The sequence below is a fragment of the Canis aureus genome, chromosome 13, assembly GCF_053574225.1.
Source record: "Canis aureus isolate CA01 chromosome 13, VMU_Caureus_v.1.0, whole genome shotgun sequence".
NCBI lineage: Eukaryota > Metazoa > Chordata > Mammalia > Carnivora > Canidae > Canis > Canis aureus.
In genome coordinates, this window is record NC_135623.1 from 49,872,220 (window position 1) to 49,885,133 (window position 12,914).

General features: G+C 39.2%; 1 long non-coding RNA gene across 1 annotated transcript in view; it reads right to left on the minus strand.

Annotated features, from left to right (window-relative positions):
- Positions 1-1,502: 1,502 nt before the first annotated feature.
- Positions 1,503-12,914, minus strand: part of LOC144281660 (uncharacterized) — a 29,542-nt gene continuing 18,130 nt past the window's right edge. Inside the window, exons 2-3 of the long non-coding RNA XR_013350093.1 lie at positions 8,374-8,504; positions 1,503-1,776 (exon numbers count right to left, since the gene is read on the minus strand). This is a non-coding gene — a long non-coding RNA (uncharacterized LOC144281660). The remainder of the gene's footprint in view (positions 1,777-8,373; positions 8,505-12,914) is intronic.

Genomic DNA, 12,914 nt, shown 5'->3' on the forward strand with positions numbered 1-12,914 from the left:
GCACATGAGGCGGAAAGGCCCCGCGAAGGTGCTGACAGGGGTGGAAAGCCTCCTCTCAGACTCCTCCCTGGTGCCCTAGGGTGACACGTTAGGGAACTTGGAAAATATTTTTTTCTCTACAACTTCCTTTTTTCCTACAGCAGCTTCTCCCACGAGTTCACGTCCTGATATACTAATAACTGATGCCAGCCTAATACCTGGTACCCTGCTTTGGACAAGTGGACCCGAGCCAGGAGCTGACCGCCCAGCTTCAGTCCTCAGCTCCCATACACATATGCTGAAGACTCCTTCCAATGCCATGTCTTGTGTTCTTTATCACTTTAAATTACAAGCATGATCTTGTTCCATTTAATGACATCCCTGGAAGAGGTACTTATGTTTTTACACACTGTCACACCAGTGCCGACACAAACACATGTATGAGTTCTGTAAACACACAGGGTGATGGAGCTGTCCTGTCAATAAGCATCTCCAAGGAAGTGAAGGGAGTGTTTACCATTACTTAAAGCTCACAGTAGCCAGCCACCAGATTGAGACCAGAATAAGTTGACTCTGAGATTGGTTAGGGAAGGACCTTCCTGGTCAGAGAGGAGGAGAAAAGACACAAGGAAGGGACACTTTACCAAGCTATTGGAATCCCAGGTCTGACTCTGACTAGCTGAGTGGCTTCAGGTGATCCACTTAATCAAATCTTTAGCGTCCTGTGAAACCAGGGGTGGCAAAGTTGGTTGCTTCATAGGAATGTTGTTGACAATTAAGAGAGATAACGTGCATATATAAAATGCAATTTGCACCCCAGAAATGTGCAGAATTGTGGTGACAACAACAGCCTTTGAGGGGTGAGTGGAGCCTTGGAAATTCGGTGCCCATGAGCGGCTATCTGAAGAAAGGGTCCATAAGTTTCATCGAGAGTCCTCCAATGATTAATGGCTCCCGGAATAAGGGAAAACAGTTGGAAAACATTAAGAGTAGCACCAAAGTAAGCATAGTTGTTCCAGATAAATTGATCTTTCCAAAGTTACAAGGATAACAATTTCAAGTTGCTATATTTGACTAAAACATGTGTTGCTTTTCTTCACTTACTGAAATATTACCCTCCTTTCTTCAAAACTCAGGTCATGTGCCCCCCTTGCTTCATACCTGACTGGACCACTCAGGTGACACTTGCGTACTTCCCTTCTTACAGCTTGGCCCTGTTCCTCTGGTTTGTTTCCAGCCGCTGGCAAGCAGGGCTCCAATTTTACACCTTCCTTCAATGCCCAGAATAACCCTTTGCATGTGGTGACTAAGAAATAAATGCATAGCACTGATAATGACATGTTTTGGAGTGTGCTTAATGAACTGCTGAGGAGATCCACATCATAGCCTACCCTATCCATACAGCAAAGAAACCAACATGTCATAACTTCCCCATGAATAAACGGTGAGGGAAGAAAAGAAAATGGGTCACTATGAGAAGTAGTACACCAATAAATGGATACATCAGGCAGGTGAGAACACTAGGAAGTAATTTTTTAAAACGATGCAGGATATAACCGACCCTCTAGGCATGTATTTCACACAGTTTATAGTTTTCAAACATTTATGACTTGTGCATCAAAAATTCATGGTGGCAATCTATTTTCATCAGGAGACTGAAGTTGAGGTTTAAAGGATAAGCCATCTTTACATTCTGCTGGAGAACAAAGTCCCAATCATGGTTTCCTCTTATGCTCCTGACATGAAACGCATCGCCCATTGTTGACTTGTACATTTATAGAAGTCTCCCAGCACTACCTAGGATAAACAGAATAGGAAAGGAAAGATTCTTAAAATCAAAAGAAAAGCAGCCAAAATGGCAAGTAAATTATCTTTTGTGGTGATAGGGTTGGGAGAGAAAGGGGATATGTTTGTGCAAAGCAACCACAAAGTGCCATCGGAGCTATTGATGGATAAGCTGTTTCTGAAACCTCTGCTTTTTAAAGAACCGTATCAGCAGCACCAAGCAGCTCATTTGCTGCAGATTTGTCTTTAAACTGTTTTGCATAAAATGCTGATAAGTACAACTTAATTTGAGAGAGAAACTATATACATTTTTCATTTAAACACAGAGCAAATGGGAAACCACAGGACATATACAACTGTGGGAGCAGGAGATGAATATGCTTAGGAGAAGGCAAACAAAGATGCTGGATGGGTAAAACAAAATCCTAGGCAGAGCACAAAGTCAGAGAAAAAAAAATGACCATTGTGAGTGGAGGTGAATTCCTGCTAAAAACTCAGGCCGTTGCTCTTTTTTCTCCCACAAAGGAGCATTTCTGCTTAAAGATCCTAAGAATTTCTAAACCGAAATTATACAGTATCAACTAACAGCTTCCTCTCTGGCCAGTGTATTTTTATGAAGCCCCAGACTAGAATTGGAAAAATTAATTAACTGATATAGATCATTGTGTCTTTAATAAAGCAAGCAGTGATGTCATATTCTGAACACGGTTAGATACAGAAAACCAGCATCAACTCTTGGGATGAATAAGGGTCATGTAGCCCCAAAGCATCATTTGTAATATCAGGGAATACTGCAGAGCCACATTTCTTAAATTATGTTGCACAGAACATTAATAGTATCGAATGTTAGCAGGTGATAATGCCAAATTAATGGTTCTGTAGTCAAATCCCTCACTCTCTTGCTAATAAAGAAGCACATATATACAGATACACATAAGAAACATGATCAATGCAGAAATGTTTACAACATGTGTTGATTAATTTTTCAGGCTATGTCCTAAGATTGATCATAGTTCTCCATCCTACTTCTACTTCTATATCCAGAGGTGTCCAAGGGAACACATGTTTAGAAAAACTACACAAATATATACAATATATGTAATATATAAATAATATACTTGGTAAATAATTTAGAGAACTTCTGTACTATATCCCTTATTTTAAGAATCACAATATACATTAAAGACTTCCAAATGTCCAATAGCAGAAAAACCCTGTTTAACCCAAGACTGCTAAGATTTAGCTAATCAAGAGTCTTTTCTTTTCTTTTTTTATATGTAATATTTATCAATAACTCATGGAAGACAGAACTTACTTTGCAGTATACTGGTTTAGGAAAACATTTATTAACATAAATGAAAAAAATGTAAAAGAAAAATGTCACTGTATACACGATGATCCTATTTTTGTAGATAATTACATACTTGTTTTTCTATTTTTCCATAACATATATTTTTGTTAGAAAAAATATGCTATTGATAACATTTTTTAGATGCTTCATATTATTTTATTTGGCATGGGGGAAAAGTATATAGAGTATGACCCATTTTCTAAAGTTTCCAAGCTTTCAAATCTCTATAACTGGAGCCAAACACCTTCAGTGAGTGACGGCCTAGTCTTGCTATGCTGGGTGTTGAATGTTGAATATTGAATGTCATGGGAAGTGCCCCAGGCTCCTATTTCTACTCCTAATTGGTGCACCTGAAAAATAACCATTGAACTGAGCTTTGAATCGCCCTGCATAATTAGAATAGTATATAACAAGGAGGCCAAATGTAAAGACGAAATATTCCCATGCTTTTTCCCCAAACACTAACTTAGGCACCTGACCAAATACTATTCAATTTCATCTGAATGTCTCTTTCCTGCTTGACTGAACAAAAGGCCCGGGTTTCTCCCCAACTTGGGCAGATGGGCAAAGGGGAGTTGAGCAGCAAGCACTCACCCCACCAGAAGCAGCTGGACTAGAGGGAGAGAGGAGGCACGCCTGGGTGGCTCCGTGGTTGAGCTCTTTGGCTCAGGGTGTTATCCTGGGGTCCTGGGATCAAGTCCCAAATTAGGTTCCCCACATGGAGCCTGCTTCTCCCTCTGCCGGTGTCTCTGCCTCTCTCTGTCTTTCATGAATAAATAAATAAAATCTTTTTTAAAGAGAGGGAGAGAGAGAGGGAGAGAGAGAGAGAGAGAGAGAGAGGAGGTACATGGCTCTTCATTCCCCATAAGCCTCCTGTTTTAAGGAAAATAGAACTTACAGAAAGTTTGCTATAGCAAAGAAGTCTACTGTATATGAAAATGTGCTATGTGTACATTTTGCTGTAGCAGAGAAGGAGCTGTGGGGAGTGACAAAGAGGATGGGGGGATACAGCTTCTGCCTTGAAGGTGCTTATAATCAAATGCTTAGTGCAAGAGAAAGGTAGGTAGTGGGATTCATACATTTCAGCTCTACTGGGACGCAGCTCTAAATTATGCACAGTCAGGGAGGTGGGAAGGATTAGAGAGCTGGACAACATGTAGTGTACAGCATTGATTGATCTGGCAAGACGGGGTAAATAAACCAACCAAGAAGTATGTGTGTGTGTGCCTGTGTTACTCACGAGGCTTGCCACAAGACGTGTATGCGCAGGCCCATGCCCTGGGGAGCAGGCTTTTTTTCTGATTGGTTAGATGGCATCCCTAGAGGAAACATACATACGTACATACATACACTTTGTAATTTGGTTCTAAATAAAGGGATAGAGCCTGGCACTGAGCCTGGAAAATAGGTACTTACTACTTGTTTATTGAATTTAATCAGACCTGTAAGCAGTCAGAGGGCTAGACAGGAGACCACTGCAGTAACACAGGAAATGAGGATTCCTAAGAACCAGAGTTTCTGGTGAGACGGCTTGAAGAGAGAGAAGACTTGAATGAGGTTAACTTACAAGTCTATTTCTAGGTTTGTCCTACAGCTATCATGACACTATCACTTCAGAAAAATTGCTAGGATTTGAGGATAGACTCAGTGTGAAGGACTGAAAAAAGCTTATACATGGTTCATTGCACACAATTCATTTATTCTGAAAATCTGCTAGGGCATTCGGCCACTGTAAGAGATACGTCATGGTGACTCCATCCCTTTTGTAGTATAGTTGACACACAATGTTACATTTGTTTCAGGTGTGTAACGTATGATTCAACTTCTATGTTATGCCATGCTCCCCACGAATGTAGCTGCCATCTGTTACCCTCTGTATCATCTGTGCAATGCTGTTACACTATCATTGACGATACCTTTTATTCCCAGGAATTACTCCTTCCATAATTCTACCTATTTTTGTAATCAAAAGACATGTAAAGTGTTTCACTACTTGCTATGTTTTAAACCATTAATTCTAATGCAATACAACTGTGTGTGTGTGTGTGTGTGTGTGTGTGTGTGCAAGCACACATCTGGCAACTTGGGAATTCCTGTCCAATATCTAGAATCCAGCAAAACCAAAAAGCATTCATATGGACTTAAAAAACAATAATCTGAACAGACAAGAAGATCCTCACTGCACTGACATCATCTTAACAGGGAGAGGGAAAGGAGGACATGGCTGAAACTTCTGCTGGAGTTTCAAGTGATCTGCATCTGACATGGGAAGTGAGCCTTCTCAAAATGAATCCCCCTCTTCTGGTGCTCACAGAGCATACTGCTCTTGAGCCCAACCCCAGGACAGCCCTGTTTGCGTTGTCAAGTCTTGTATGCATTTGCCTATTGCTTAAATATGAATGTTCTATTCTTGGCTGTTGATGGCAAAGGCCATGTTGCATGCACATCAGACATGAGCAGAAGAAATCCTTGCTTAATATGTGACTCACATGTCTCCCTTCATCACAGGCAGAGCCACAGATATTTCCAAACCACAAAACAAAACTCATTTATATCTCTGCCTATAGAAGCTATAAATACTTCAATTCTGTGCATTTGTACAATATTAGGCATAGCTGGGAGTGTTTGTTCTTTCACACATCTGTCCTCCCTGCTTGTCTGGGGAAGCAGCCCCCGAAGAGTATGATGCTATGCATTTCAGTTACTGCCAGCACAATGCCAAAGTATATGGACATGTCTTTTTGTTGCTTTATTGCTTAGAGTGGAGTTCTGAAGTGTATTCTGAACAAGGCTTTGTGTGAGTTAAGTTACCAACTAATAATCCAGTACTAAAATCTCAAAGAAAAATGTGTAGGTTGGAGGGGTGGGGGGAAAAAAAGTTGCTTCTCTTTTATAGTATATTTGTCTTAATTAGATTAAGAAACTGCCCATCTTCTCTTTCAACCTGGAAATTTTGAAAAAAAAAGAACAATACAGGACCTTCTAGCTCCAGGATGATTTCAATAGCTTCACCATTCATTTATTTTCCTAAAGGCATTTTGTCCCTGAAATAATTATTCCAGATAAGAAAATTCCCTATCACAACTATGTGAAATCAGACCCAGAGAACACATTCGGGCAGTGTTTCTTGCCGAAAGAGTGGTACTCAGTATCGGGACTTGTTTTTCTCCCAAAGACAGATACCACCAATGTTAGACTGCATTCGCAATGGAAATCATCATTTGGGCACTGAATCCAGCCACAGAGGATTTGGCAAAAAGGCTGTAACCTCTTCTCTCTCCTAACCAGTGAGAATCCCACCACAGTTTTCCATCCGTTGGTGACCTCCATCCTGGATTACCTCAATGCCCTTTGCTTAGGGCTATGGTTAAAGACCTCCCAGAAGCTCCAGCTGTTGGTACAGAATGCATCAGTTGTCTAGTTGTTAACGGTCATAGGCTGACATGACTGAAGTGTCTCTGCCTCCCCAGGGCCCATCTGGCTTAGGTTGGTGGTCTCATGCCCTTTCATCAGCCTGAGTCACTGAGCTTTTTAAGAAATGTATTGGGACTGTTGATATTTTGCAACTTTTGAATCTCCATGTAAATTCACCACTTCTAGGCAAGGAAGTGGATTGGATACAAGTACAAGGTAGGAAACACCCTTGAGAATGGATACCTGTAAATGGAAGTTTTGGTGAGTTCCCTCAGCTTCCACAATAAAGTAGGTAGCAGTAAGATGGCATGACTCTTCGTGACACGGTGCCATGAGGTACACACACTTGCTGGCTGGACGCCACAGACAAGTTGGTCTGCCTATTCAGCTCTTACCATCACAGAAACTAATTATGATTTTGAAGAAAATGAATATGAAATAGCAATTTTCAGTAGAGAATACCTACAATCTGATTCTTCTGCCTCCAGTCTTTAATGAAATCCAAGATTATTGGCTAGTATTCTGGGTCTGTTGACTAAGGAAATATGATTTAAAAATAATAAGGCCAAATGTCATTGTCCTTAAAAGCTTCACTTCCAAAAGTTTCCTTCTGTGTAACACTTACCTGGAAATCAGAAACAGGAATCCGCGTACCAATTATACGGAAGGCTCTGATGTACCCAGTGGTTATCTGAGCTCATATTAGTGCAGTATTTTTGGTTTGGACTAGGCAAGCATTATTTAAAACTGGGCAATAGAAAACAACTTAAAAATATTGAGAATAACTGAAATAACATTGTAGATATAAAATACGAAGGTATACTAAATAGGTCAGGCATGTGATATAGTGGTAACTTCTGTTCACTCAGAAGAATCAATTAGGGACACCTGGGTGGCTCAGTGGTTGAGTGTCTGCCTTTGGCTCAGGGCGTGATCCCAGAGTCCTGAAATCAAGTCCCACATCAGGCTGCCTGCATGGAGCCTGCTTCTCCCTCTGCCTGTGTCTCTGCCTCTCTCTTTGTGTCTCTCATAAATAAATAAATAAAATCTTTAAAACATAAAAATAAAAATGAAGAATCAGTTATGATTGCTGACAGCAAAACTTGAGTTGGGCTCAAGGAAGATAATCCATGCACCAAATGGGATGTCCCATGAAAGTGGGACAATCAGCATCCATTTCAGTGGCAAAATATTCTAATGAGTAGGCGGAATGACCTGCACAGGTATAAGCATGAAATCATCCACTATCCAAAGGAGAAAGATGGCAGATAATCAAGCATTTTAAGTAAATGCTCATAAGTTGAGAAAGTTAGCTGACAGGAAAAATAGAATTAGCTTGATTTGTAGAACCAATTCCCAGAAATAATGCCATTTTATACTACTCAGTGTATTAAAGTCACTGTAAGCATTATTACCATCCATATTTCAGATATTCCCAGGCAAGTGACTGTTAAAAAAGGTCAGCATATTCAATGAAAATAATTATCTTAGAAAATGCATGTCAGAATATAGGGATAGAGATACTGTACACATGTCACAGGACCTTGAAATACACGTCTCCCTAGAAAGAGGCTGGAGCTTCAGTCTTGACTCCTCATTATACCCCCTTCACAACACCAGTTACCTTCATACTGATCCCCACACTAGCTGAGGTAGTTACCAGTGACAGGGCCACAGGTCTGTCTGTGCATTTACTGCAAGTGTAATGACTCTGCCAATGGCTTCAGCATTCTGCCCATGGGCAGCGGCACATTGCCTTACATCATATTGGAGTCAATTTCCCTTCATATTTACTTCTAGCCCTTAAAGACCCTTTGGATCCAGCACCCTAAGAACAAACATACCTTTTGTTCTTCTAGTCCCAAAAGTCACCATCCTTCAGAGTCAAGGAAGTTACTTCTGACATTCCACAATGTCTGATGCTTCTAAAGGCCAGTGCAGTGACCAAAATACTGTGTTGAAGTATTTTGCTAGTCTGTGGCAAAACACAGAAAGGAAACAGAGGGCAAGGTAGTGATTTGGTTTTTTTTTTTTTTTCCCTAAACTTAAGGTAGACTCTATAGAAGCTATCTAGGGGCGTCAGGTGGCTCAGTCAGTTAAGAGTCTGACTCTTGTTTTCTGCTCAGATAGTGACCTCAGGGCGCTGGGATTGAGCCCCATGTCTGGCTCCAGGCTCAGTAGGGAGTCTGTCTCCCTCTCCCACTGCCCTTCCCCGTGCATGCTCTCTCTCTCTTATATAAATAATTTTTTTAAAAGGTTATCTGTAGGCTAACTTTATGTATTTCTAAGAACCTTTCCACTTTTTGGTGTTCTTTCTTCTAAAAAAATGATGGCAATGAACCTATGGCAAGTTTTCCCTTATATCCTTACTTTGTGAAATACAAAGATGAAAATCATGTTATTCCCTTCCCTTCCTCCCTTCTTTCCTCTCTCCTTTCCTTCTTCATCTTTCTTTCACTCTCACATTAGTTTGCTTATTCATTCTTTGCTATTTTACAGTTTTGTGAAATTCAACCATGCAGAAAACATAGTGTCATGGACTCCCACTGGTCACCAAGACAGACTGTCATGTCCTCCTTGTACTGATTATGCAGCTCTTTTTAAACCTCCTGAAATCTATCCCTGCACATTCTTAGTATGCAGCTCTCTATTTTCCTTGAAGGACCTGTGGTAGATCCAGAAAGAAGTGAGGAGGGGCTAGAAAGGAAGAAAAGAAACATGAAAAGACAAGACCAGAGATACTCTGTTATCGTGGTTTCCCATGTTTTCCATGTGTCCCCTCAATCAGGCTCATCTTTGCTGCTATTTACAGCTGACTGAGAGAAACATCTCCTTCATTTGCTCCAAGTTTGGGTTGAACATGTACCACTTGAGTAAATTCAATGGATCCAGAGAGGCTGTGGGTCACTTTCTTTCACTCTAGGGAACTCCAGAGCGACTGGATCACTCCTGTGACACCTTCCCACTGACAGAACAAATCACATTGTCGAAGCACTGAGGGCATGTAAAGATCTGGGGCTCCTAGAGATAACCTGCCCTCCTCAAAATGCAAAAGCAGCAAATGAATAAGAAGGAGACCAAGGTCCCATCCCAGCCCTGCTCTCTCTGACCCTGTGATTTTGAGGGTGTCAGCTTGCAATTTAGGATCAGTTCTCATTTTCTACCTATAATAACTGAAGGTTCCAACCTGCCAGAAAGAGATGTCAGAATATGATGAACCATGCCTGGATCTGAAGGATGGGAGTACTCCCGAATCTGATTTAACCAGTCCCCCTCAGATGGGCTCCTGAGGTGAAGTGCCACAAAACAATATTATTCATTTGAAATACAAGGGGCTAGCGACTAATATTCCAATTATTCATTAAAATTTCAGCTACAGACTAAAAAGAGAAATTCTGTCCATAGCAAGTAATATTTACTTCAAGACATCTGACACATTTCTATTTCCACTAATATCAGAAACAAGGTAAGAAGGTCCATTACTGCCCCACCATTTAGGATTATCTTGAAGTTTTAGCCAATACATTGAGATATTAAACATAAATAAGATACCTCACAAATGAAAAGGGGAGTGAAAATTAATCTTAATTTCTCATGATTGTGATTCTGCCTTTTTAAATAGCCAATATAAGGAACTGGCAAGCAATTAAAACTAATAAAAGAATTACAGCAAGAGGGTGTGAATGTTAAAAAATATATGTAAAAAGTAATTATTTTAAAAATTATTAAGTTGTTAAAGAGATTATTTAGAAGATTAATAGCATGAGAATGGAAGTGGGTAGACGTTGGTGGCTGGTGATTATTAGAGTTGCAGACAGATACCTGCCCTGTGAAGGAGACAAAGGAGCAAAGACAAAGAGCAGATGGTGTGGTTGGAAGGGTGGGGTGAAGGATGGGGTCTAGTTAAAGTGGAAGTCAAGGAATATAGAGGAAATAATCTGGTTACTCAGAGTCTTCAAATCTAGGCAGAAAAATTTAAACCTGATACAGAAAGACATAGAACACAAGACCTAACAGAGAAAAAAATACCAGTGGTGTAAGGGTTGATTCAAAGCCCATTGTTCTTCTACCTTTCCTCAATTTTCTGCTATTTTATAGTGAAGAATAGGTACTTCTCACAAATCTCCTCAGACTGTGTTTACTGCTTAAAATTGCATTCTTCCATAAATATTTGTTGGGGAGCAACCCCACACTTAGCATATAGCAGTAAAGTAGAAACATTGTCTTCTTAAAAGGGAAAAAAGTACCATGTCTCTAAATAAATGTTGTGACAATAGAAATTTTTCTTAAATAAAACTTTTGGTGGTCTAATATATATTTAGTCAAAATTTTGGTGAGATTTGTGTTGATTAATAAATGGATAACTAGATCAGTTGAAAATGAAAATCAATGGAGAGGTGCATTCAGTCAGTTCTCATTGTTAAAATCCTTATAGGAGGTGTAATAATTAATAATATAAAGATTCTACAGTCAAATAAATGGTACAAGAAAGGAAAGTCAAAGACAGATCCTGTTATGTGTAATAATGTTATATTATAAAGGCCACATTATAAATGAAATAAAAAAGAAAAGGCAAAGTTCGAATACAATCTATTAATCAAAAATTGATAATAAAAAAAGGCAAAAATTGATAATAAAATTAGAGCTTTATCACAAACCATTCACTAAAATTCTTTTCAAGTGTGTTAAAGAGTTAACTGCATATATAAAACTATAAAAAAAGGAAATATAGGTTAGTTTTATGTGCTCTCTGGATGGAGGTCTTTCACGGCATAAAAATCAATGAAAGAATACAGAGAGTATGTACAGATTCAAATACATAATAAATCACTGCTTGTCAAAACTTACACATTAACTTTTTAAAAGAAAAAATCTAAGCAAATGGCCTAAATATTGATACTAATAATTAAGAAAATAGAAAACAAACAGAAGTAATATTTGCAGCATTTATGTTCTAATTGTGAAGCAGGCACTTACTTGATAAATCTAAAAGATGTGATCTGACACTGCTATCATCTGAATGCTTGTGTCCCCCAAAAATTCATACAATGAAATTCTAACCCTCAAGGATGATGGAATTAAGAGGTGGGGCCTTTGGGAAGTACTTAAAGTGATAAGGGTGGAGCACTAGTGAAGGGGATTAGTACCTTCACTAAAGAGGCTGCAGAGAGATCCTGGCTTCCTCCTCCATGAAAGGACCCAGCAAGAAGGCCCTCACCAGAGAACAGGATCACACTAGTGTCTAGATCTTGAACTTCCCAGCCTCCAGAACTGTGAGAACTAAATTTCTGCTGTTCATAAGCTACCCAGTCTGATATTTTGTTATAGTGGCCATAATGGACTCAGACAGACACACAGCCACAATAGCACACTAGGAGAGAAGCATTGGATTTTTTTTTCATCTTTTTAATTAAAAAAAAAAAAAAAACTCTTCAAAAAAATCCAGTGAAATAACACTAAAACTTTTATGTTTTAATGATGAGTTGTGTTCAGTAGACATTAATTCAATTTGGTACGCTTCCATCCCAACTGTCTGATACAATTTTCAATTCCTTCGTTGATTTTATTTTAAAGTGCTACTTTGCATCACCCTTGTCTCCTAATTTTAAGCTAAATTGGCCTCCTCAACAGCCTTATCTCAGGAACCCCAGAGCTGCTTCTTACATCAAATCTTTTCTTCTGTAATTAGAAATGCTAACTCTCTTATTGAAAAATGTTTTCTATACACGCTTTCTCACCTAATAAGGTAAAAGATTACTTTTGCCTAAGTCTTTCCTGGAAGTACAAAGAAATCCACGAGGAGCTGACCATCTCCATGGCAGCACTATGGATTCCTCAGCTGCTTTTTCCAGTTTAAGGATCTGTCTTGACATGCTCATCACTCTCTGTTTCCTGCTTCAACCCCCTTCGCTGCATTTCCTGAATTCTAAGAAACACATTACTTTTTACATTTTTGTACTTCTAAAACTGGAATTTTAAAAAAATATTTTAAGTAACCTATATACCTAACATGGGGCTCGAACTCACAACCGCAAGATCAAGAGTCACACACTCTACCCACTGAGCCAGCCAGGCGCCCCTCTAAGACTGGGGTTCTAATTGAATTTGCCAAAATTTCCTAATTACCTTTCACCCGTTACCCTAATCGCAATGCAGAAGTCCTTTCAAATAAAGACAATAGATTATATTCAATATAAAACTTGTAAAATACAAAGCATCATTTAATGAATGACTGTTTTCTCAAAAACGGATCTCTCCCCTACAAAAGAAATCTTTAAATTGAGATTTTTAAAGATGTTAATGTTTTTTCTTTATTTAGATTTTAAATAATCCCTTCAAATTTTTGGAAGGACGTATATTACAAAATATCGTCCCTGGCATTCTA